Below are 19806 nucleotides of genomic sequence, written 5' to 3' on the forward strand. Positions count from 1 at the left end.
ATCATGGATTCTGGTCCCATCACTTCATGGCCAATAGTTGGGGAAAGTGTGGAAACTGAGAGATTTTATTTTCTTGGGCCCCAAAATCACTACAGATGGTGACTGCAGCCATGAAATTAAAAGATGCTTGCTCCTTGAAATGAAATCTATTACAAACCTTGACAGCATATTACAAAACAGAGATATGACTTTGCTGACAAAGGTCTGTATAGTCAAATCTATGTATAGATGTGAGAGTTGGACCATAAAGAAGGGTGAGTTCTGAAGAATTGATGCTTTCAAATTTGGTGCTGGAGAAGATTCTTGACAGTCCCTTGGACAGCAAGTATATAAAAAGAATCAATTCTAAAGGAAATCAACCCTGAATATTCATTGGAAGGACTGATGCTGAAGGTGAAGCTCCAATATTTTGGCCAATTAATGCGAAAAGCTAACTCATTGGAGAATACTCTGCTACTGGGAATGATTGAAGGCAAAAGGAGAAGAGGGTGGCAATGGATAAGATGGCTAGATAGCATCATGGACTCAATGGATATGAGTTTGAGCAGACTCTGGGTGATAGTGGAAGACAGAGGAGCTGCAGTCTATGGGATCACAAAGAATTGGCTATGACTTAGAGACTGAACAACAAAAAGAATTATTGCTCATATGAGCTAGACAAACCTCTACTTTCTGCCCTTAGATTTCCTCACCAGTTAAATAAAAGTGTTGGTAGAGACTTTCACAAGGGGTAATTTTTATAATATTTTATTATGCACAAAGGGTAGTCTTTGTAATATTTTATTATGATTATTATGCCTCAAAGGATGTATTTACTTATGAGATATTGACTATTTATGCTAAGGAGTTCTGAGGGATCTATGTGAATCTTGATGTGAGGTGTGCTGTGAATTTTGTCAATGTCACTTGGATATTTTTTTGCATAAGAAATTTGATAGCTAATTCAATAAGTGTAATTTGTCAGGGTTTCTAATATCAGCTCTAGTACTCTCAGAGATTAAACAAAAGATATCACAGAATTATTTAATTCATCTGATTGGTTACTTTGATGACTACTGTCAAATTATAGAATCATTTCCCCCTTCTGGAAAGAGAAATTTATCACCATACTCCTCCAAGAAATCTCAACTTAATTAATGAACAGGGGTGAAGGAACTGAGGATAATTTCATTTGTATTTCTTAAAAAGCCTAAACAAAGGGCAAAGCTTCAGAGACAGAAACAATTTTAGATTCACTAGAAATTGTCTGGAAAATGCCAAGGACAGAGCAGCCTGGCTGGTTACAGTCCATGTGCTGGTAAAATGTCAGACATGATTGACTGAGCAACAAAAATAATAATAATAAAAATAAATCCTCACTATTTGAGGAGTATTTTCTATTAGTATTTTTGAGGTAAGAACTGCTTTAAAGTAGTTGGCCAGAGCAACAGGAGTGTTCATTGACAAGCATTTGGAACAGCTCGTATAAGTCAGAGACATCTGACTGATATGTTCTAATGACTATATTAAATTCCTTAGCAAATTTATGAGGATCTTTGGTTAATTTGGTGAAATTTTTTAGTATAACTTGAAGTTCAGTGTTAGTCCAGGGAATATAATAATTTGTTAGTTTAGCCTCTGGATCTTCAGAAGCCTTAATTTTAAAGGGATGGTTTCTGAAAAATTCAGAGGAAAGGGAAGTTGGAAATTTCTTGTAAGAATTAGCACAGAGGAATTGGGTATAGAAGAGACAGAAGAACGATAGAAGGGGTGGGGGCAGGCTGGGAAATTGGTCCTGGAGGCAGAATCTGAACATAAGGAGTCATGGGAGAGAGACAAGATGGTGCTGAAGGCAGAACCTGAGGCAAAGTCAAGACAGAATAGCCGAATAGGCTATTGGAGAATAGGCTTTTGGAGTCATTTTATCTTTCTTTAACAGTTTGTTGCCTCAGTTAATCTTAAATTTTTATTTTTCAGAGAGGCAATTTTACACTCCTGATCTTTTTGGGAGGCCTTAAAATAACAACTGAGATAAGTATTCCATTTACCTGATGTGAGAACCACTCCATTCCCCTGGTCTCGTGAATCTGTTTTATTGACATTTCTGTTTATAAATTTTTCACAAAGCAAGTTTCAAAGTTATTATATTCTCCTCATCAATCTATTTTATATCTATATCTATATATTATCTATCTATCATCTATATGATAAATAGCTCCATATTATATATATCTATATATATCTATATAGATATCTATATCTATATCTATATCTATATATATATATATATATATAGAGAGAGAGAGAGAGAGAGAGAGAGAAAGCCTGGAGAGAACACAAATTGGGCTGTGTGAAAAGACCACTGATGACAAAAAAACCCCAATATCCCTATCTCTTCAAACTTGCTAGCCATTCCTGTGTATTATATTAAGTTATTTATAACTTTCAAATGCTGCACAGCATGGGTTAGACTTTTGATAAGATTTGCATTACCTAACTATAGCTGGCTTTCTAAACTATCATATTAAATGCAGTCTACTTGTGTATGAATGAGTGTGTGTGTGTAGGAAAATATGCACATGAAAAGCATGCACACCTGTAGCAATGAAATAAGTCAAAAGATGTATCTTCTCCAAGGGATTTTCCCATCTCAGTGATGGAACCCAGTCTCCCGCATTGCAGGGAAACTCTTACCAGCTGAGCCATCAGGGAAGCCCTCTTCTTTGATTAAATACATTCAAATTAACCTTGGAAAATTTCTCATTAAAAAAAAAACATGTAAATTAGGAGAGTCATATATCACCTTTGAATGTGGTCTTTTTTTTTTTCCTTCCTTCTGGATGTTTCACTTCATTTTGATTGTCATATTAAACTATAGTTCAGGTTGAAGTTCAAAGAAAAAACAGTTGAATGAAGCAGACTATTTAATGTTTTCAGTGCAGAGTAGTTGCAATAATAATTTCAGAATAGCATAAAATAAGAAAGGGACTGGGTTGAGAAAGTTTCTGAATCTATACATCCTCTGATATGCAATCATTAAATTTCCCATAATATTGTAACATTCACTGGAGAAGTAAAACATTTGTGAATTTAGAGGGTGCATTTATTTGAAATTTTATTTTGTGAAATGACTTGTGGAAAGTCAGCCTCATGACTATAAGCAGTAAGTAATTACTTCATGAGAAGCACATGAAAGCCTTATATTTCATTCTCTATTTGAAGTAAACTTTTAAGAGTTGGAATTATCATTCTATTATTTGGAGTTGTTTAGAAATATCAGAAGCAACAATTCGACCCTTAAATTAGATATTTTTAATCTCTCACAGATCTCTGGCAGAAGGCTTTTTTGTTTGCTGACAATTTACTTTGGCTTGCTTGAATGAAAAAGAAAAAAAAAGATTTTATTGGAAGCTTATTGCAGTAACTAAAAACTTAAAAGACATGAACAAAGACACTCTTTGATAAAGCCTTGGGACCTTAGCTATAGGACCTCCTGGAGATTTTCTGTAAAGTCTCTGAAAGCAACTCAGTGCTTCTTTGTGTTTATCAGCTTAAGAATCAGTTTCCTAGAAAAATAAAATCTGATTGCTCAATATTGTAATTTTGCCCAAGTCTCCATCATCCTGAACTAGAAGAAAAAGTGAGGTGCCTTCAGTTAACCATTGAGAATGCTATGGGCATAGCAACCCTTTCGGTTTGAGAATTTTCAAAACAGAGACAAAAATCATACATTAAGTATTATGAAGTAAAAAATTTAAGCAGTTTCTTCCTTGCTTTCTCTATTGATTTGGGATGTACAAAAACAAAGAAAAGCACTTTTTATATCTGAATATTTTCCACCTTCCACTTCCTAAACCAACTTACTTGATACTTTCTAAATTTTTTCTTGAATGGGCTGTTAAATTTAGTCTCTAGTCTGACATTTTACAAGAACCAATTTTATTTAATAATCATAATTTTAAAGTTCCATTTAAACTTTTACTATTTCATTAATTTCTTATTTTATAATTACTATATCATTAGTTTTCCTTCCTTTAAGTGTATTTCCTTGTTGTATTTAATTATTTCATACTTCAAATTTTTAGTTCTTTTTAATGAACTCATTTGATTATAGCTGGAAATTTTTCTACTGTGTAGTACAGTGTTTCCTTGAAGTTTTTTAGTACTCAGTATTTTTACTGATAGCTTGAAATTTCAACTCTGATATCTTTTTTTTTCCCATGGAGTTTTTGATATTTTCAAAATAGTTTGAGTTATGGAGGGGGTTAAAAGGCTATCTTTTTATAATCACTTTTAGTTATAATGCTTTGTTGTGAGAGAAAAGTTCTAAAGTAATTTTTTTTTTGCATGTGGAATTTGAGATTTTCTTTTTGGTCTAATAAATAGAAAAATTATGTATTCTGCAGAGACTTGCTACGAATTTGCTTGTTATTGAAATATGACTAGTTCTTAACTTCTGGATGTACATTTTAAAGATTGTGAAGTCCAGTTTCTTTATTTTTCATAAAATATTTACTGAACAAAAATTATGCATCCTCTCTGTTGATACTGCATTTATTTTACCAACAATGTACAGATTAAAATATAGTAATATATCTTTTATGTAATGATGGAATTATTAAATTGATGGTATATCTTCTGTAAAGTGATAACTAAGTTATAAACATTTGTTGAGTCAAGATTATTTCTTGTATTATTCAATTCTTCCACATGCCTCCTAATACGTAGTCTATTTATTTATTTAGTGATTCATAGTATTCAAAAAATTTTGTTAAACCTTCTATGGAAAACATAACAATCATTCATTTTTCTCCCTGCATTTCTAACATTTGCTCTTTGCATTTTGAAATTATGCCATCATACAAGTAATGGGTAATATATATTTGGGATGAATTTCACCTGTATCAATATAAAATGTAACTTTTTTGCATTGTTATTTGTTTCTTTCATCTGCATTTTCCATCTACTATACACCAGGCATAAGTATAGTGAATTCTTCAGGATAGAAATATGATATTACATGTAAATCTAATAGGCAATTCTAAAATTTTCTAGTATTTACATTAAAGAAGACATGATTAATTGTAATAATATATTATATTTAAAATGTAATATGTATAAAAATAAAGTTATAATGATAAATTTTATGCAAAGCACTATCACTTTAATATACTATAAATGTAAAATTATCATTGAGATATTTTATCTTTTTTCACATGGTCTTTGGTATTCAGTGTGTACATAGGATACATCAATTCAGACTAGACTTAATTCCAGTGATTTATAGCCTCATCTAATTAGTGACTACCCTATTGTATGAGTCAGTTCTAGAAAACAGTGTCTTGTAATTAATAATACAGATAAAATCTACTTCCTTGTAAAAATTAGATGCTAAGAGAATACAAATACTTTTTAAAAAAATAATTAAGCTTATTGTAAAGGTGGTAGTTGGAACTATTGCCTCAAATTTTTACTCTATCCCTATAATAGAATTATAAATTCGTGTCCTTGGTCATGTGATTTTTCCATGCCATCACCATGGGCATAATCTATTTCCCTTTGCGATTGATTTTGAACTCTTCAAGGGTTTTCTTGCCAATGGGATGTAGACCGAAATCACTATGCTAGTTACAGAGCAACGTCTTAAGAAGCATCACTTTGTTAGCACTCTAGCCCTTCTGTAACTCACTACGAGAAAAGGATGTCTTGGTTGCTACTGGTCCGGGAATAAAAGATTCATGGAGCAGTCCTGACCTGAGCATTTACCCCCAAACAGAGCCTACCTTGTTCATGTGCAGAGCAAGACAAAAATGGATAGTTCTTTTTCTAAGCCACTGATATTTTTTCAGCAGTATCAGAACAAAGAAAAAGTTACAGAAATGTTTTTGTTGAAAAACATTTTTTGTTGAATATTCAGTTGAATGTTTTCCTCCTATTCGTGTTCTCTGTTAACTACTTGTATTATGCCTGCTTGACATAAATTGAAACACTGTTTTGTCCTCCTCTAGTTCTGCTTTTAGTTTTTTTTTTTTTTTTTTTAATGTCGTCAGTATTTTTTATGGTGTTCAGAACACCACTGATCTTGAACTCTAGAAGTTCAGTTGTAAAGATTAAGATTTTCAGTCCACTTTTGAGTGATTTTTTTTGTTGTTGTTATATCAGTGATTGTTTTTATTTCAGGTAAAATGATTTCTTGTTTTACATAATAACTCTATTTTTAATAGTATTTTCTAAAACATTTGATAACTTCTATGTGAGAAACTATTTACATTTATATAGAAGGACTTAAAAATTAACTTATTGCAATAATCAATTTGGAGCAATTTGGAATCAATTTGAAATGACAGATAGGTTCCACATTGGGAAAGGAGTATGTCAAGGATGCATATTGTTAGGCTGCTCGTTTAACTTATATGCAGAGTACATCAGGAGAAATGCCGAGCTGAATGAAGCGCAAGCTGGAATCAAGATTGCCAGGAGAAATGTCAATAACCTCAGATATACAGATGACACCACCCTTTGGCAGAAAGCAAAGAAGAACTAAAGAGCCTCTAGATGAAAGTGAAAGAGTAGATTGAAAAAACTGGCTTAATATCGAAATTTGACAAAACTAATACAATTATGTAAAGTTTAAAAATAAAATAAAATTAAAAAAAAAAAAACTGGCTTAAGATTCAACATTCAAGAAGTGAAGACACATGGCATCCAGTCCCATCACTTCATGGCAAATAGATGGGGAAACAATGGAAACCGTGACAGACTGTATTTTCTTGGGCTCCAAACTCACTGCAGATGGTGACTGCAGCTATGACATTAAAAGACACTGGCTCCTTGGAAGAAAAGCTATGGCAAATGTAGATAACATATTAAAAAGCAGAGATATTACTTTGCCTACAAAGGCTTATCTAGTCAAAGCTATTGTTTTTCCAGTAGTCATGTATGATGTGACAGTTGGACTATAAAGAATATTGAGTGCCAAAGAATTATGCTTTTGAACTGTGGTGTTGGAGAAGACTCTTGAGAGTCCCTTGGCCTGCAAGGAGATCAAGCCAGTCAATCCTAAAGGAATTGGTCCTGAATATTCATTGGAAGGACTGATGCCAAAGTTGAAACTCCAATACTTTGGCTCCATGATGCGAAGAACTGACTCATTGGAAAAGACCTTGATGCTAGGAAAGACTGAAGGCAGAAGGGGACAGAGGATGAAACAGTTGGATGGCATCACTGACTCGATGGACATGAGTTTGAGTAAGCTCCGGGAGCTGGTGATGGACATGGAAGTCTGGCGTGCTGCAGTCCACAGGGTCGCAAAGAGTCAGACACAACTGAGGGACTGAACTGAAAAATCAATTCACATGCTTTGTATCTTCTGTAAAAATTTTAAAAAGTTTTTTTGAGTAGCACCAATTGAATTAAATTGTCCTATCCGATTTAATGTTGACTCAATCCCACTATTTAAATTGTCTCTAGGGTATTTTTTTTTTTTTTGCATAAAAAATGATTTGATCTTTTCAGTCAGATCTTGACCAAATATGAGTCACAGAATGTATACATCATCAATGCATTTTGCTAAATAAAATTTTACTAGAGCACAGTCACATGCATTAATTTATGCACAAAGAGGATTTTTTTGTTCATTATTATTTGCTTTATATATACTCCACTTAAAATCATTATAAAATATTGACTGTATTTGCTTATTTATTTTATATGCAGTTCAGTTCAGTTCAGTTCAGTCCCTCAGTCGTGTCCGACTTTTTGCGACCCCATGCACTGCAGCACACCAGGCCTCCCTTTCCATCACCAACTCCCAGAGTTTATCCAAACTCATGTCCATTCAGTTGATGATGGTATTCAACCATCTCATCTTCTGTCATCCCCTTCTTCTGTTGCCCTCAATCTTTCCCAGCATTAGGGTCTTTTCCAATGAGTTCTTCTCATCAGGTGGCCAAAGTATTAGAATTTCAGCTTCAACATCAGTCCTTGCAGTGAACACCCAGGACTGATCTCCTTAGGATGGATTGGTTGGATCTCCTTGCAGCTCAAGGGATTCTCAAGAGTCTTCTCCAACACCACAGTTCAAAAGCATCAATTCTTTGGTGTTCAGCTTTCTTTATAGCCCAACTCTCACATCAATACTAGACCACTGGAAAAACCATAGCCTTGACTAGATAGAACTTTGTTGGTAAAGAAATGTCTCCGCTTTTTAATATGCTGTCTGGGTTGGTCATAACTTTCCTTCCAAGGAGTAAGCATCTTTTAATTTCATGGCTGCAATCACCATCTGCAGTGATTTTCGAGCCTCCCCCAAATAAAGTCAGCCACTGTTTCCACTGTTTCCCCATCTATTTCCCATGAACTGATGGGACTGGATGCCATGATCTTAGTTTTCTGAATGTTGAGCTTTAAACCAACTTTTTCACTCTCCTCTTTCACTTTCATCAAGAGGCTCTTTAGTTCTTCTTCACTTTCTGCCATAAGGGTGGTGTCATCTGCATATCTGAGGTTATTGATATTTCACCTAGCAATCTTGATTCCAGTTTGTGCTTCATCCAGTCCAGCATTTCTCATTATGTACTCTGCATATAAGTTAAACAAGCAGGGTGAAAATATACACCTTGAAATACTCCTTTTCCTATTTGCAGTAGTTCCTATTATTTTATATTTTTTATTTAATTTATTGATTTTCAATTGGAGGCTAATTACTTTACAATATTGTAGTGGTTTTTGCCATACATTGACATGAATCAGCCATGGGTGTACGTGTGTTCCCCATCCTGAAACCCCTTCCATTTCCCTCCTCATCCCATCCCTCAAGGTCATCCCAGTGCACCAGCCCTGAGTACCCTGTCTCATGCATCAAACCTGGACTGGCAATCTATTTCACATATGATAACATACATGTTTTAATGTTATTCTCTCAAACCATCCCACCCTAAACTTCTCCCACAGAGTACAAAAGTCTATTCTTTACATCTGTGCCTCTTTTGCTGTCTCGCATATAGGGTCATCTTTACCATCTTTCTAAATTCCATATATATGCATTAATATACTGTATTGGTGTTTTTCTTTCTGCTTTACTTCACTCTGTATAATAGGCTCCAGATTCATCCATCTCATTAGAACTGATTCAAACGCATTCTTTTTAATAGCTGAGTAATATTCCATTGTGTATATGTACCACAGCTTTCTTATCCATTCATCTGCTGATGGACATCTAGGTTGCTTCCATGTCCTGGCTATTGTAAACAGTGCTGCAATGAACATTGGGGTACACGTGTCTCTTTCAATTCTGGTTTCCTTTGTGTGTATGCACAGCAGTGGGATTGCTGGATTATATGGCAGTTCTATTTCCAGTTTGTTAGAGAATCTCCACACTGTTCTCCATAGTGGCTATACTAGTTTGCATTCCCAACAGTGTAAGAGGGTTCCCTTTTCTCTGCACCCTCTCCAGCATTTATTGTTTGTAGACTTTTTGATGACAGCCATTCCGACCAGCGTGAGATGGTACCTCATTGTGGTTTAGATTTGCATTTCTCTGATAATGAGTGAAGTTGACCATCTTTTCATGTGTTTGTTAGCCATATGTATGTCTTCTTTAGAGAAATGTCTGTTTAGTTCTTTGGCCCATGTTTCGATTGGGTCATTTATTTTTCTGGAATTGAGCTGCATGTGCTCCTTCATATTTTTGAGATTAATTCCTTGTCAGTTGCTTCATTTGCTATCATTTTCTCCCATTCTGAAGGCTGTCTTTTCACCTTGCTTATAGTTTTCTTCGTTGTGCCAAAGCTTTAAGTAAACTTAGGTCCCATTTGTTTATTTTTGCTTTTATTTCCATTACTCTGGGAGGTGGGTCATTGAGGATCCTGCTGTGATTTATGTCAGAGAGGGTTTTTCCTAAGTTTTCCTCTAGGAGTTTTATAGTTTCTGGTCTTACATTTATATTTTTAATCCATTTTGAGATTATCATTGTGTATGGTGTTAGAAAGTGTTCTAGTTTCATTCTTTTACAAGTGGTTCACCAGTTTTCCCAGCACCACTTGTTAAAGAGATGGTCTTTTCTCCATTGTATATTCTTTCCTCCTTTGTCAAAGATAAAGTGTCCATAGGTGCATGGATTTATCTCTGGGATTTCTATTTTGCTCCATTGATCTATATTTCTGTCTTTCTGCCAGTACCATACTGCCTTGATGACTGTGGCTTTGTAGTAGAGCCTGAAGTCAGGCAGGTTGATTCCTCCCATTCCATTTTTCTTTCTCCAGACTGCTTTGGCTATTCGAGGTTTTTTGTATTTCCATACAAATTGTGGAATTATTTGTTCTAGTTCTCTGAAAAAGACCATTGGTAGCTTGATAGGGATTGTATTGAATCTATAGATTGCTTTGAGTAGTATACTCATTTTCACTATATTGATTCTTCTGATCCATGAACATGGTATATTTCTCCATCTATTTGTGCCATCTTTGATTTCATTCATCAGTGTTTTATAGTTTTCTATATATAGGTCTTTTGTTTCTTTAGGTAGATTTATTCCTAAGTTGTTTTCTTTTTTTTTCATTACAATGGCGAATTGAATTGTTTCCTTAATATTTCTTTCTGTTTTCTCATTGTTAGTGTTAGGAATGCAAGGAATTTCTGTATGTTAATTTTATATTCTGCAACTTTACTATATTCATTGATTAGCTCTAGTAATTTTCTGGTGTTGTCTTTAGGATTTTCTAAGTAGAGCATCATGTCATCTGCAAACAGTGAGAGTTTTACTTCTCCTTTTCCAATTTGGATTCCTTTTATTTCTTATTATTCTCTGATTGCTGTGGCTATAACTTCCAAAACTATGTTGAATAGTAGTGGTGAGAGTGAGCACCCTTGTCTTGTTCCTGACTTTAGGGGAAATGCTTTCAAATTTTCACCGTTGAAGATAATGTTTGATGTGGGTAGTTTATACTTCATAATATCTTAAACTTATATTGCCTCTCCCCTGTCCATTCCACCCACTATGATAGTTGTTTTCTGTGTATCTTTGAGTCTATTTCTGTTTTATTATATTCTTTTGTTTTATTTATATTAATTTAGATTCCACATATAAGATAAAATGTACAATATGTGTCTTTCTCTGTCTGACTTATTTCACTAAGCATAATACCCTCTATGTTCACCCATGTTGTTGCAAATGGCAAACATGCATTGTTTTATGGTGAGTAATATTACATCATATATATAATTTACTATATTTTTAAAAATATTTATTTATTTTAATTGATTGATGATTTCTTTACAATAGTGGCTTGATTTCTGTCATACATAAACATGAATTAACCATAGGTGTACGTATATTCCCTCCCTCTTGAATCTCACTGCCACTTTCCACCCATTCCCACCCCGATCAGTTCAGTCTCTCAGTTGTATCTAACTCTTTGTGACCTCATGGACTGCAGCATGCCAGGCTTCCCTGTCCATCACCAATTTCCGAAGCTTACTCAAACTCATGTTCACTGAGTTGATGTTACCATCTAACCATCTCATCCTCTCTTTCAGTTCCCTAATTCATACAGTAAATTCCCGTTGGCTATCTATTTACATATATTAGTGTATATGCTTCCAAGCTACTTTCTCCATTCATCTCACCCACCCTTGTCCATATCTATTCATCTGTTGCTGGACACTTGGGTTGCTTTCATATTTTGGCTATCATAAAAAATTCTGCTATGGGCATCAGTGTTCATATATCTTTTTAAACTAGTCATTTTGTTTTCCTCAGATGTATATAAGAAGTAGAATTGCTGGTTTTTCTTTTCCTTTTCTTTTTTTTAGCTTTTGGAAGAAGTTCTGTACTATTTTCCACAGTGGCTGCTCCAATTTATATTCCCCTGGTGTACTAGGATTCTCTTTTCTCCACATGCTCACCAACATTTGTTATTTGAAGACATTTTTATGATAGCAATTTTGATATGTATGAAGTGATATCTCATTGTGGTTTTGATTTGCCTTTATGTGATGATTAGTGATGTTGAGCATATTTTCATGTGCCTATTGAACTTTCCTTGTGTCTCAACTGGTAAAGAATCTGCCTGCAATGTGGGAGAGCTCGGTTTGATTCCTGGGTTGGGAAGACCCCCAGGAGAAGGGAAAGGATTCCCACTCCAGTATTCTGGCCTGGAGAATTCCATGGACTGTATAGTCCATGGGGTTGTAAGTGGTTGGACACGACTGAGCAACTTTCACATATATGTTGAACATTTGTATGTCTTCTTTGAAAAAGTGTCTATTTGGGTTTCCTGACCATTTTTAACAGGGTAGTTACCATTTTTGGTATTGAGTTATATGAACTATTTATATATACTGAGTATTAACCACTTATAGATCATATCATTTGTGGTATTAATTACTCTACTTTTTTATTTTGTACAATATTTCATTTTTTTTAAGAAAAGATCTTAATTTTGTTAATTAACAAAGCTTTTGTTTCTTTCACCTAAAGATATAGATCCAAGAAAATATTGTGGCAATTTTTGTCAAAGTGTTCTTTCTAATTTTTTTTTTTAGTATTATGATTTCCAAACTTATACCTAAGCCTTTAATCCATTTAAGTTTATATTGTATATGGAGTGAAGAAAAACTCTAATTTCATCCATTCACATGTTGCTATCCAGTTTTCCCAGCACCACTTACTGAGAACTATCTTTTTTCCATCTATATTCTTACCTCCTTTGTCATAAATTAACTGAGCGTAAGTATGTGGGAGAAATATCAATAACCTCAGATATGCAGATGACACCACCCTTATGGCAGAAAGTGAAGAGGAACTAAAAAGCCTCTTGATGAAAGTGAAAGAGGAGAGTGAAAAAGTTGGTTTAAAGCTCAGCATTCAGAAAACTAAGATCATGGCATCTGGTCCCATCACTTTTGGAAAAGACTGATGCTGGGAGGGATTGGGGACAGGAGGAGAAGGGGATGACAGAGGATGAGATGGCTGGATGGCATCACCGACTCGATGGACCTGAGTTTGAGTAAACTCCGGGAATTGGTGATGGACAGGGAGGCCTGGTGTGCTTTAATTAATGGGGTTGCAAAGGGTCAGACACGACTGAGTGACTGAACTGAACTGAACTGATGTGGGTTCAGCTTCTCTGGTGGCTCAGATGATTTATTTCTGGGCTCTAATTCTTTTGCAATCACCTATGTGTATATTTTTTGCAATTCATACTGGTTTGCTTTCTGTAGTTTTTTTTTTTTTTTTTACAGTCAAGTCAAAGAATTTGATACTTCCAGCATTATTCTTTTTTCATGATTGCTTTGGATATCAGTGATTCCATATGTATTTTAAGATCATGTATTCTAGTTCTTATTGCATTCAGTTGTAGATGGCCTTAGGTAAAATGGATATTTTAACAGTATTAATTCTTCCAATCTATGACCATGGGATATCTTTTAATTTCTTTGTATCTCCAACTTCTTTAATAAATGTTTTATAGTTTTCAGAGTATGATTTTCCACCTCCTTGGTTAAGTTTATTTCTAGATATTTTATTCTTTATGACGTGATTTGAAACAGGATTGTTTTTTGCTTTCTCTTTCTGATAATTCATTAATAGTGTACAGAAAAGCAATGGATTTCAAACTTTTAATCTTAGGTCCTGAAAATTTACTGATTGAATTTATCAGTTCTAATAGTTTTTTGGTTGACACTTCAGAGTTTTCTGTATAAAAAGCATATTATCTACAAATAGAACAGTTTATTTCTTCCTTTCCAATTTGGATGATTCATTTTATTTTCTAATTGCTACAGCTAGGACTCAAATAAAGTGTTAAGTAATGGTGAGCAAGGGCATCCTTGTCTTGTTCCTGATTTAGGGGAAATTCTTGAGCATTTCATCATGGAGTATGATGCTAGATGTGAGTTTGTTATAAAAGACCTTTATCATACTGAGATGTGTTTGCTATATCAGCTTTGATGAGAGTTTTTACATGGAAAAATTCAATTAGATGTTGAATTTTGTTGATTTTTTAAAATGAATCTATAGAGATGATCATGTGATTTTCATCCTTCATTTGTTAATGTGGTGTATTACATGGATTGATTTATAATATGGAAATATCCCTACATCCTTGGATAAATTCCACTTGGTCATATTGTATTAATATGATCTTTATTATATATTGTTGGAATTGGTTTGTTTATATTTTGTTAGTGATATTTGCAAGGAAAAATAGAAAAGAGAGAAAAGAAAGCCTTCTTAAGTGAAGATGCAAAGAAATAAAGTGAAACAATAGGATGGAAAAGATATGATATCTAAAAGAAAATTGGGGTTGACAAGGGAAACTTTCATGCAAAGATAGGCAAAATAAAGGACAGAAACAGCAAAAACATAACAGAAGCAGAAGAGATCAACAAGAGGTAGCAAGAATACACAGAAGAACTATACAAAAACCTCTCTGAATGGGCCAGATAACCATGATGCTGTTGTCACTCACCTAGAGCCAGACATTCAGGAGTGTGAAGTCAAGTTGGCTTTAGAAAGAGTTACCATGAACAAAGCTAGTGGAAGTCATGGAATTCCAGCTGAGACACTTCAAATTCTAAAAGATGATGCTGTTAAAGTGCTATAATCAGTATGTCAGCTAATTTGGAAAATTCTGCAATGGCCACAAGATGCGAAGATGTCAGTTTTCATTCCAATCCTAAAGAAAGGCAATGTCAAAATATGTTCAAACTACTGTACAATTGTGCTAACTTCACAAGCTAACAAAGTGGTGCTCAATATCATTCAAACTAGATTTCAACAGTATGTGAACTGAGAAATTCCAGATGTACAAGCTGGATTTAGAAAAGGCAGAGGAATCAGATACAAAACTGCCAACATCCGTTGAATCATAGAAAAGCAAGAGAATTTCAGAAAAACACCTACTTCTGTTTCATCAACTGTGCTAAACCCTTTGACTGTGTGGACCACAACCAACTGAAAAATATTTATAGAGAAGGGAATATCAGACCATCTTACCTGCCTCCTGAGTATTCTGTATGCAGGTCAAGAAGTAACAGTTAGAACTGGACATGCGGAAATGGGCTGGTTCAAAATTGAGAAAGGATTATGTCAGGACTGTATATTGTCACCTTGTTTAAGTTCTATGCAGAGTACATCATGCAAAATGCCAAGCTGGATGAATCACATGTTGCAGTCAACACTGTGGACAGAAATATAAGCAACCTCAGATATGCAGATTATAACACTCTAAGGCAGAAAATGAAGAGGAATTAAAGATCCTCTTGAAAAAGCTGAAAGAGGAGAGTGAAAGAGCTGGCTTAACCTCAGCATTTAAAAACTAAGATAATGGCATAGGATCCCATCACTTCATGGCAAATAACTGGGGGGAAAGTGGAAAGAGTGGCAGATTTTAATTTTTTGGTCTCCAAATAACTGTAAAAGGTGACTGTAGTCATAAAATGATAAGGTGCTTGCTCCTTGGAAGAAAAGCCATGACAAACCTTGCTGTTGTTCTTCAGTTGCTCAGGCATGTCTGACACTTGCGACCTCATGGACTGCAGCAACTCAGGGTTCTCTGTCCTTCTCTGTTTCCCAGAGCCCACTCAAACTCATGTTCATTGTGTCAGTGATGCCATCCAACTATCTTGTCCTCTGTTGTCCTGTTCTCCTCCTGCTTTCAATCTTCCCCAGCATCATGGTCTTTTCTAGTGTCAGCTTCTCGCATCAGGTGGCCAAAGTACTGAAGCTCCAGCCTCAGAATCAGTCCTTCTAATGAATATTCAGGACTGATTTCCTTTAGGATTGACTGGCTTGATCTCCTTGTAGCCCATAGTACTCTCAAGAGTCTTCTCTGACATCACAGTTCAAAAGCATCAATTCTTCAGCATTCAAACTTCTTTATGGTCCAAATCTCACATTCATACAAGACTACTGGAAAACAAACAAACAAACAAACAAAAAAACACATACCTTTGACTAGATGGACCTTTGTTGGTAAAGTAATGTCTCTGCTTTTTGATATGCTGCCTAGTTTTGTTATAGCTTTTCCTCTATAGAGCAAGTATCTTTTAATTCCATGGCTCAGGTGACCATCTGCAGTGATTATGGAGCCCAAGATAATAAAATCTGTCACTGTTTCCATTATTTCCCAATCTATTTGCCATGAAGTAATGGGTCCAGGTCAGTTGTTTCCAAAGCAAACCATTCAATATCATGGTAATCCAGGAATATGTCCCAACCAATAATGCTGAAAAAGCTGAAGTTGAACAGTTCTATGAAGACCTACAAAACCTTCTAGAACTAACACCCCCAAAAGATGCCTTTTTCATTATAGGGGACTGGGATGCAAAAGTAGAAAGTCAAGAAATATTTGGAATAACAGGCAAATTTGCACTCAGAGTACAGAATGAAGCAGAGCAAAGGCTAATAGAGTTCTGCCAAGAAAATGCACTGGTCATAGCAAACACCCTCTTCCAACAACACAAGAGAAAACTCTACACATGGACATCAAAAGATGGTCAATACCGAAATCAGATTGATTATATTCTTTACAGCCAAAGATGAGAAGCTCTATTCAGTCAGCAAAAACATGACTGGGAGCTGACTGTAGCTCAGATCATGAACTCCTTATTGCAAAATTCAGACTTAAATTGAAGAAAGTATGGAAAACCACTAGACCGTTCAGGTATGACCTAAATCATATCCCTTATGATTATACAGTGGAAGTGAGAAACAGATTCAAGGGATTAGATCTGACAGACAGAGTGCCTGATGAACTATGAATGGCAGTTCATGACATTGTGCAGGAGATAGGGATCTAGATTATCCCCAAGAAAAAGAAGTGCAAAAAAGCAAAATAGCTGTCTGAGGAGGCCTTACAAATAGCTGTGGAAAAGAGAGTGAATAGCAAAGGAGAAAAAGAAATATATAGCCATTTAAATGCAGAGTTCCAAACCACAGCGAGGAGAGATAAGAAAGCTTTCCTCAGTGACCAGTGCAAAGAAATAGAGGAAAACAAAGAATGAGAAAGACTAGAGATCTCTTCAAGAACCTTGGTATCTTAGAGATACCAAGGGAACATTTCATGCAAAGATGGGCTCAATAAAGAACAGAAATTGTATGAACCTACAGAAGCAGAAAATATTAAGAGGAGGTAGCAAGAATACAAAGAACTGTACAAAAAAGCTCACCATGACCCAGATAATCATGATGGTATGATCACTCACCTAGAGCCAGACATTCTGGAATGTGAACTCAAGTGGACCTTAGGAAGTATCACTACAAATAAAGCTAGTGGAGGTTTGGAATTCCAGTTGAGCTATTTCAAATCCTGAAAGATGATGCTATGAAAGTGCTGCACACAATATGCCAGCAAATTTGGAAAATTCATCAGTGGCCATAGGACTGGAAAAAGTCAGTTTTCATTCCAATCCCAAAGAAAGGCAATGCCAAAGAATGCTCAAACTACCACACAATTGCACTCATCTCACACGCTAGCAAAGTAATGCTCAAAATTCTCCAAGCCAGGCTTCAACAGTATGTGATCCATGAACTTCCAGATGTTCAAGCTGGTTTTAGAAAAGGCATAGGAGCCAGAGAGAAAATTGCCAGAATCCATTGGATTATTGAGAGAGCAAGAGAGTTCCGGAAAAACATCTCTTTGCTTTACTGACTATGCCAACGCCTTTGACTGTGTGGATCACCACAAACTGTGGAAAACTCTGAAAGAGATGGGAATACCAGACCACCTGACCTGCCTCTTGAGAAATCTGTATGCAAGTCAGGAAGCAACAGTTAGAACTAGACATAGAACAACAGACTGCTTCCAAATTGGGAAAGGAGTATATTAAGGCTGTATATTGTCACTCTGCTTATTTAACTTATATATTAAATATATACACAATATGAGAATATATTCACATCACGAGAAAGGCTGGGCTGGATGAAGCACAAGCTGGAATCAAGATTGCCAGGAGAAATATCAATATCTTCATATATGCAGATGACACCATCCTTACTACAGAAAGTAAAGAACTAAAGAGCCTCTTGTTGAAAGTGCAAGTGGAGAGTGAAAAAGTTGGGTTAAAGCTCAACATTCAGAAAACTAAGATCATGGCATCCAGTCCCATCACTTCATGGCAAATAGGCAGGTAAACAATGGAAACAGGGACAGACTTTATTTTGGGGAGCTCCAAAGTAACTGCAGATGGTGACTGGAGCTATGAAATTAAAAGACGTTTCCTCCTTGGAAGAAAAGTTATGATCAACTTAGACAGCACATTAAAAAGCAGAGACGTTACTTTGCAAACAAAGGTCCATATAGTTAAGGCTATAGTTTTTCCAGTAGTCATGTATGCATGTGACAGTTGGACTATAAAGAAAGCTAAGTTCCAAAGAATTAATGCTTTTAAACTGTGATGTTGGAGAAAACTCTTGAGAGTCCCTTGAACTGTAAGGAGATCTAACCAGTCCATCTTAAAGGAAATCAGTTGAATATTCATTGGAAGGACTGATTTTGTAGCTGAAACTCCAATACTTTAGCCACCTGATGTAAAGAATTGACTCATTTGAAAAGACCCTGATGCTGGGAAAGATTGAAGGTGGGAGGAGAAGGGGACAACAGAGGATGCGATGGTTGGACATGAGTTTGAGTAAACTCTGGGAGTTGGGGATGAACAGGGAGGCCTGGTGCACTGCATGCAGTCCATGGGGTCACAAAGAGTTGGACATGACTGATCGACTGAACTAAACTGAACTGAATGGGTCCAGTTTCCATGATCTTTGTTTTTTGAATGTTGAGTTTTAAGGCAGCTTTTTCACCTTCATCAATGGCTCTTTATTTCCTCTTTGTTTTATGCCATTATAGTGTTATCATCTGCATATTAAAATGCAGAGCCATCACTTTGCTCTTAAATGTCTGTATATTCAAAGTTATGCTTTTTTGTAGTAATCAGGTATGGATTTCATTTTGGACCATAAAGAAAGCCGAGTGCCAAAGAATTGATACATTTGGGTTGTCATGCTGGAGAAGACTCTTCAGCGTTCTTAGACTGAAAGGGGATCAAACCAGTCAATTCTAAAGGAAATCACCCCTGAAAATTCATTGTAAGCACTGATGCTGAAGCTCCAAATCTTTGGCCACTTGATGTTAACAGTGGGCTCATTGGAAAAGACCCTGTTGTTGGGGAAGATTAAGAGCAGGAGGAGAAGGTGTCGAAAGAGGATGAGATGGTTGGATGGCATCACTGACTCGATGGGCATGAGTTTGAGCAAATTTAACAAGATAGTGAATGACAGGGAAGTCTGGTGTGCTACAGCCTATGTAGTTGCAAAGAGTGGGACATGACTTAGTGACTGAACAATGAACAGCAATAAGGATATTTGCAGCTATATTTATCAAAGTTATTGGCTGGTGATTCCTTCTCTATGGTATCTTTTTTTCTGGTTTTGTTAACAGGATAATAATGGCCTTGTACAGTGAATTTGAGAGTGTTCACACTAGTTCAATTTTTTGAATAGTTTGAGAATTATAGGTATTATTCTTCTTTTTATGTTTAGTAGAATTATCCATTAAGCCATCTTTTCTTGGAGTTGTGTTTACTGGAAACTTTTTTTTCTTTTACTACTAGTTATTGGTCTGTTCAAATTGTTTCTTCTTGATTCAGCTTTGGCAGGTTGCACATTTCTAGACATTTGTCAATTTCTTTTACATTGTCCATTTGTTGGCACATAACAGTTAGTAGTATTCTCTTATTATTATTATTTTTATTTCTGTGGTATTTATTATTTCTCCTCTTTCATCTCTTATTTCTTATTTTATTTATTTGTGTCTTCTTTCTTTTCTT

This window comes from Bos grunniens, chromosome 12 (genome assembly GCF_055505025.1).
Source record: "Bos grunniens cultivar Pamir isolate PY7600 chromosome 12, Bosgru_T2T1.0, whole genome shotgun sequence".
NCBI lineage: Eukaryota > Metazoa > Chordata > Mammalia > Artiodactyla > Bovidae > Bos > Bos grunniens.